Source organism: Melanostigma gelatinosum (assembly GCF_949748355.1).
Source record: "Melanostigma gelatinosum genome assembly, chromosome: 8".
Lineage (NCBI taxonomy): Eukaryota > Metazoa > Chordata > Actinopteri > Perciformes > Zoarcidae > Melanostigma > Melanostigma gelatinosum.
The window spans coordinates 13197626-13205966 of NC_136641.1; positions in this window are offsets into that span (position 1 = coordinate 13197626).

The window sequence follows — 8341 nt, forward strand, 5'->3', positions numbered from 1 at the left end:
TCAGTACTACAGGCAAGTATTTGCAGTTCACCTCATGAGACAAAGAAATCTATTTATTTCCCTGTTTGTTCTGTCACTTCCACATTGATGCATTGCAAAAATCCTGCTCGTCGATTTTGGTTTGTGAACAAAGAAGCTGTTGGGAGAAATGTTCTCTGATGTAGTCTGATGCATCTATAGTCCATGACTTCATGCACTACCTTATCAAGCCATTGTGTTGATATCACTAGATGTTATGTTTGGCTTTTGAAATAGCCTCTGGATATTGTTACTGATATAAGGCCAGGACACTCAAAACACATGGGAAGAGTGAGTGAATCTGACAGATGGAGGCTCGATAACCTCACAGAATACTTCAGACGTCTCCATAGGGCACAAGGAGCCTTAAGCTTTCAGTCAGCACCTTCAGCCACATCCATATTCACCAGAGCCATGTTTAGATTGTATCACCGATACCAGATGTCAAACATGTTTGATTGCATTCATTATAGACAGAAAAAAATATCTGAACTCATCAATGAAAAAGTCTATTTGCGACCCACGTATGGCGGATTCCTCCAGATGGGCATCAGGTTGCTCAGAGGGCGATGGATGCCATGATTTTGATGTTCGTGGTTTAAGACAATGACCCGTGACCCCCACAGAAGGCCACCTCTGACATGCCATGGGGAGGGTTCATACTGTGGGTCACGCTGGTGTCAAAGCCTCGCCTCCTTGGCTTTATTGCCTCAGAGTTTAGGGAGGGGGCGCTGACATGGCTGTCACAGCGAGTCCAATCATTCATCTGTGATAGGCAGGGTCCTTTGGCTCCCCAGAGACTCCCATTTTTGAACACTGAAAATTAAAGCCCCGAAGATGGCAGCTGATGAATATAGACACGGTGGACATTGTAAAGTTGTCGCGTTCAAATGTAAATTAAGTAGTAGCAAGAAAAGTGTGTATTCCTGCAGTACTGTAGACCAGTGATTTCCAACAAGGGGTACTTGTACTCTTGGGGGATACTAAGATAGAGAGTAGCTCAACCAATTTGACAAAGAAGAAAGTTAGGATTTGACAAAAAAATACTGAGCTGTAACACCTGAGCACGTATAAATGTTGTGATAGTGTGTGAAAACTAGCTCTAGCAGGCAAGCAGAGAAGTCTAAACGACTAAAAGGAATGGACAGATGGTTCATATCATCTAAAAGTAGCTGATAAACAGTTAGCTTAAAGTATTGTATAAATGGTTAGTGAGCTTAAGATGATAGTTAAATACAAATAATGGATACACTTTAAAAAGAAGCAAAAAGTATTCGGAAAATGGTGAAAAAGCTAAAAGCAGTGGATACATGGTTGAAATAGCTTCAAGTATTACAAATGTCAGTGTCAGCAAAAATATAGCAAAACGTAATGGATGTTAAATGCTGTCTAGTCTCTGCAACTCCAAGAAGTAGACCTGACCAAACTGATCTAAACATTGACAGGTCAACTGTTTGAAAACACAATTGTGTAATGCTCACTGTTCTATAATCAGGAGTGTACAGAATCCAATTTAAAAGTTTAAAATCCATGTGAACACATGGTACATGATGGGTGGCATCGATAAAAGAGTACTTTAGTTAATCAGACAGAGCAGTCAGACCAACATGGTTGGGAACAAACTCTGTGCAAAAAAGCTTGCATGTGTACACCCACACACCGGATAAAGATATTAACACAGAAGCAGCCAGATGCATATGCTGTGTATGAGTGTGTACCTCGTCATCACTGACCAAGTGTGCAGCATCGTTGGGAGCATGCTGACCTGAAACATATCCTGACAACACAAATCATAACTAAGCAACATCTAATACAGTACAAACTGTTTTTAAAAAAGAGGGTATTCACTCAAGCTCTCCTCATTTTCTTTTGTAAGAGTTAAATACTGCTTTCCCCAAATGTAAGACTTAAAAGCAGAAGCGTTCCCCTCTTTGTGAGTTCAGTTGTGTCTGATAATGAACATTTCTTCTCTCTCTCCTTAAACCAGAGTCTAATCCCCTCTTGTGATATTAAGCTGGAGGTTAGTGCAAGCTGACCTGTGGTGTCCTGTAGGTGCACTCATAAACACACTCAAATCTGTTGTCGAGACATAAAAGGAGTAAATCACAGACATATCACGGCCTTTGCAGTCGGCTTGGTTATATGGTGGTTCAAGTCCGAATAAAAGCGATTCTATCCTGCTCCCTCGCTGCTCATAATTATGTTGTTAGCCCGCCATTAACCGAGCTCAGTGATCATTAGCTGAACAAGTCAGCAACGCAGACGTGGAGCAATTGAAATTCCCCTGGTCAAACTCAGTTCATGGTCCCCCCCCGCCGACAAACGCTGGAGCAACCGGAAATGACTTTGAGCTTTGATATAACAGCACATGATCCTCCGGCTTGTCACGTGTGACCATGTTACGAGGTATTCTGGCCCTTTTAAGAAAGACTCTGGTGAAGCTGATCAGAATGAACTCGTCAGGGCTGTGTGGTGCTGAGGACAGGGGAAAGCTGCTCCTAATGCATCCATTACATTCATTGTGGTAGTTCATTATAGATGTTGTTAAGCTCTGACTTTTCCTTGCAAAAGTCTGACTCTTGTCCGAGTTCGACAGTAAGAGATGGACTGACTGATTACGCTGGGTTTCTAAATAGGGTATTTGATTGACGAATTTAATTTATTTGATAATTGAACAATGCATCCACTCTGCACAACAAACAGCACAAAGAGTAAGACCACATAAGGACACGTTCAGAGGCAGAGTGGCTAGGCTTTCTTCACTCATTATTAATACTGATATTACTCAGCAATATTACCGGAAACCCTCTTTTCAAGGCCAATTTAAAGATTCACTCAGATGTGATCGACTAGACTTGTCTTTAGCCGAATAAATGAATGTGTTTTTACATATCAGACTCTAAAAACAAAACATTGAACAAAAACCGTCCGAACTCAATATGCACTTACTAGCTTACCACTTTTAGGACTTCTCATCCATGTTGGCTTAAAGTGAAGCGTAACATTTCTGCTGATGAAGACTGCGTCCAAGACTGCGTACATCACAGATACATGTTGACTCAGAACTATTGTATATAGTGTGTGTGGACTCATATAGCAGGATAGAAATATTGCATGAATAAATCCCATGGTGCATCACTGCCGGCATGCCCTGTGACCTCATGTGATGAAGAAGCAGGAGATTGTGGCTGCTGCATGCCAATGGAGGATTAAGGTATCATTTAGTTAAAAGACTTTCTCTCTCGCTCTCTCTCGCTCTCCCTCTCTCTCTCTCTCTCTCTCGCTCTCTCTCTCTTTCTCCCCACGTGACCTTTTAATTATTGATTTCCAACTCGCTCTCTCCTCTCATCTCTCTCCTTCTTCCCTTCTATCTCATTGCCACTCCCTGTCTCTTTTATCTTTCTGGCTCTTTTTCTTCCAACAGAAAAACACTCACAACAGCCGCATGCACACAGACACACAGACACACAGACACACACACACACACACACACACACACACACGCACACACACACACACACACACACACACACACACACACACACACACACACACACACACACACACACACACACACACACACGCAGTTCTTCTCGTCTTTTTTCTGCCACTCGTTTATCCTTCCTCTGATTCTCCCTGACTTGTCTCCATATTAAAATGCATAGCTGCTGGCTGTTTGCTGCAGTGTCAGCAGAGGGGGGATAGCGATGGTAATTCATACCCGGCTGTCACCCAGACTAGAGGTGAGTGAGCACACCTCGTCCCAGAGGAGACGACCAGAAATGAGCTCATGCAGAGGAGCTCAGAGACATCAATAATCCAGCGCCTCTCCCTGCACTAACGACAGCCTCGCACCGTCTCATTAAACACCGCACGCTGCTCGTGCGTCCATATTTGTACAGTTGGAGCCCACATTGAGATGAATGGGAGACTCAAAGTGCGTCTCCCTCCAAGCACAAACCCCCGCATTCGTAGGTGTGAATGAATAATCTTAGTTGGTCAAGGCTGCACATTTCACTCTGGAGATAATGCAACTGTCCTCTTGATGGGATGCGATGCCTGCTCACCCACCAGAGGTTTGGGTATGTTTCCCACAGAGCACCAGCCCAGCCCCGTGGGATGCTGCTGTAAATAGGCTGTCACGGCTCTCATTGGGGCTCTGTTAGCAAACCTAGCAGCACACACGCAGAAAAATACAGTTGCACTCTCAGTGACAAGTGACTCTCTCAAAAACCTCTTCAGGGTCGAAGTAAAATAAACGATTAAATAAACTAGATTTTGGCTCTCTGGCTGGAGTTTTTCTTCTTCTTCTTCTATAATTGGTTTTCAACTCTCAGAGGAGTTTGCAACTATGAATAAATAACACCAAAATTGGAGTTTAAAGGTTTTCGCCATTTGAGTGACAACATGGAGAAATATCAACGCACAAAAGGAAAGACATAACCACATAACATCCATGTGTCAACCTCTAATCCCTGATTCAAGCCTTATCTGCATTATAACCTTAACCCTAAAACTGATGCATTGAGAGAAGAGGTCAAATACAATGCCCTCACTTTGGCAGATGCATGTACAACTAACGAGCCAGGCCACTGCCAGGATACTGACACAGTTCAAAATAGACATTAACGTACACCCTCCCCAAAATGGCCTCCAGCTCCGTTCCTCCTCTCTGCATTGCCTTCAGGATAATTCTGTCCAGGGTATTCCAGGAATCTGTCTCAGCATAAAATAATCCAGGGACAGGTGCTCTCTAATTTTAAATGTAGGACCCGAGGATACTGGCGTCATGGAGAGAGCTGAGAACCAGAGGATGATAGAGTCGGTTAAAAAAAAAGCAGCATGTTTGCATGTGCAGAATCTCATTTACACTGGCTTCTCTCACACACACTATTCTCAAGGTTCCCCTGAGGAGGCCCGGACCTGATCTCAGGGCAGAGAGTGAAGTGACAGTGAACTCCTGATTCACTGCAATAATTTCGCCCATTGTTGCCACGGCAACGGCACCTGCCGACAGATGAAAGCGTGCTCAGTGACACCTCAGAACCACCTCCGCTGTGTCGCGAAAGCATGATTGAAGTGTGAGTGTGTGTGTGTGTGTGAGGGTGAGGTGAGGAAATGAGCGAGTACATAGTTTGTACAGTATGTCAATAAAAGAAGACGTTTCGTTTGTGTGTGGTTGTTTATGGATATACCAAATCCTGCAGATAATCAGCTGGTAACATCAACATCAGTCACTACTATCTGCATCATCATGATGAGAACAGGTGCTGCAGGTTACAGCGGCTGCTGTGTCAGTTATCAATCACACTGTTGCATAAGATCCAGTTGGTTCATTATTGTGCATCACAATCAGCCTATTGATGTACTGCAATGCTTTGGCAGTGTTGGGTCCCATCCATTCATGCCAATAAAGCTTTCAGGGATTAGTATTGACATATACATTTGCAAATTGTTACATGGAGGTCATCCAGGGCGTCACAGTGAGTGTGCCGGTGTCTGTGTCCGTGCGTCAGCAACCATGCGTTATACGCCATTAAACAAGACACTGTGAGGCGGCTTTTTAAAAATTGCCGATATCATGTAACACACCTACACAACACCTGTAAAATGTTATTGATGCTGTGACAGAGAGGTCGACCAAATGGAAAGTAGTTTGTGGTATTGTCACGATTGGATTGCATTCATTTGAAAAACGTTTTTCCTGGTATTTTGTCCATCCCATACGTGTGTGTGGCAGGACAGGGAGGATGCGGAAGCCATAGCTACAGACGACAGCAGTGATGGAGATGGCAACAACAAAATGCATCCCCCCCCCCCCCTTTGTTTTTCATTTGAAGTCACTCGCGGAAAGTTTTTTCTTTCACTTCGTTAACGGATTTCTCCCCGGTTAATGACTCGCCATCTGGACAGAAGAGCTTGTTTGTGGTCCTATGAGATCCAAAAATCCTGTCATTCTGCGAAAGTACAAAAACATCTCAATGTGATGTGGCATCTACTAATAGGTTTGTCGGTGGTGCAGGCACTATCCTGTTGTGCTGTGTGTAATGGTTTACATCTTTGCTAATTCCACTAATAACTCCTTCCCACCTTCAGATGGGTTTGGCCTCTGGGCTGAACAAGGTTAGCTATATTTCCCCAGTCGTCAGCTCTGCCTGCACAGAGAGCCAATAGTCAGAGTGTTCCTATAGGCTACCACCGGACCGTAGTAGTGGCGTGATGGATGTCCACTCTGCCAACTCCTCCCGAGAACGCTGAGTCATTCTACGCATTCCCAGCATTCAGCAGGACGCTGCACCGGCACAGGCTCCAATTATTTACCCGGGGTCAAAGACCACAAACACTCAGCCGCCGCTGAGTCCTTTACCCTGCTTTTTAATGGTCTGTTTGGAGGTTCACAGTGTGCGAGGTTCTTAAATCGACAGAGTATCAAAACATGTTATAAATATTGTCAGACAAATACACTGAGATTAATCTGCCTATAAAAATGTATTGAAGAGTTTATGTTATGGTTCAAGACTCATCTCATCTCGTCCGCTGAATAGAAAACAGAGACATAAATACAGCTTTGAAATTAAGAGCTTGGAGTCTGTTTCATAAATCAATGCCAGGGCAGCTGCTGGCTGTGCATCTTTCTCTTCCTTCCCAAACCTCCTCGGGGAGGAATTTCAGCACATTCCACCCGCTTTCGGTGAATTCAAATGAGAAAGAAAGTTTGGAGAATGTTATCAGCGGGCTTTAATCTCACCTCACTCTCTCAGAAGAAAATAAAGCAGGAAAATCACTCATTATTAAACAAAGATACCGCATTTTGTATTGTGGGTTCCTACGGAGCTTGAATGTTTTAGTTGCAGTTGGCTTCAGCAGTTGTGTTATTGTTGTAGCTGGATCTTCTCTGAACACTGTTTAAGTATATGCGGCTCCTGCAGCAGCAGCAGTCACTCATGCTTATTTCAGTCAACGTGATGCATACTTCAGGCCTGACGGCACAGCCAGGATCTGTTTGTTATGACAGCCAGTTGAAGGCATGTCCTGTTATTTTTAGGCCTGAGCTAAACCGTGTGCATATATTCAGAGATAGTTATTACATTTATAACATTTGCTGTGCTTTGCACACAGAGTCAATTTGTGACAACCAGAGCACCCAGATTTGCCTTTTCAGCTCCTTTCAAATGATGCCATAAGAATTTTTACGCATTGCAGCTTTAAGATGGAAAACGTTTACATTCATGTTCTGTATTAATGTGAATTAGATCTTTTCAAATCTCCCTGTAAGTTTTAGATTTACTGTGGTTATGGTAGTCGGAGTCAAAAGTTGGACAACGGCATGTCTTCAACACCAAGAGACCACTTTTGACTTTTATACAACGTTCTGTTCTTCACATGTGTCATATGCAAAGAAACAGAGATCACATCTCCACACATTTTGCCTACACACTGTATCATTAACAGGAAATATATCTCACTCAGTGAAGGCATTGGAGTGGGAATCCTGGAGGAGGACAGGTATGTTGATCCTGAGAGTATATTGTGGAAATAAGCTTCTGTCATAGAGATCTCACAGCTAGAAAGCGCTTGAGCAGATGGCTGCCGTCAGTACGCCTTCAGGGCAGCGTTCCATAACACTCCAGAAGGAAACAGACTGGAAGCGGCAAAAAATCTTTGCTGCAACAAGTCTCTCATGGCCAGCAGTTGATGGCTTTTAAATGGGATGTGGTTTTTTTAATCACAAGATGAGATGTAACACAGGAAGTCCAACATGTGGCACCAGGTGCAGAATTGAAAACCAAAATTTTAGTGGCAAATAAAAAGATGATTAAAACAACATGCTTTCAAAGATAATGTTTCAAAGGGAGTTTCAAAGCACAAAGGATTGCTAAAATATTGAAAGTGTGTTTGAGGCAGATATAAATATTGGTGGTGAGAGTTCCTCCCTCTACTGTCACAGTTTGCTGAGTGTTCAACCAACATCCAACCTCCCTAAAAATACAGTAAGAATGCCATTTCTTCTTCTCGACGTCTTGAACTCCACTGACCTGCCAGGGTCAACCATGACAAACTCCCCCTGAGCAGCCAAACATTGTTCACACTCACACACATTTAATTAAAATTCAACGTTTCCAAGGACACCAAACATCAGATTTGAGGAAATGTGTTCAACGTGACATCTAAAATATTTGAAAATATTTGAAAAGCCAGGAAGGTGGCATCGAGACAAATAGCTTGTGCCCACGATTTCCTCCAGGGCTTGAGGAATAGTTTATTATGCTGTGTATTTGCGTCTGAGACACACCGTGTAACTGAGGCCAACTGCCAAGTGTTT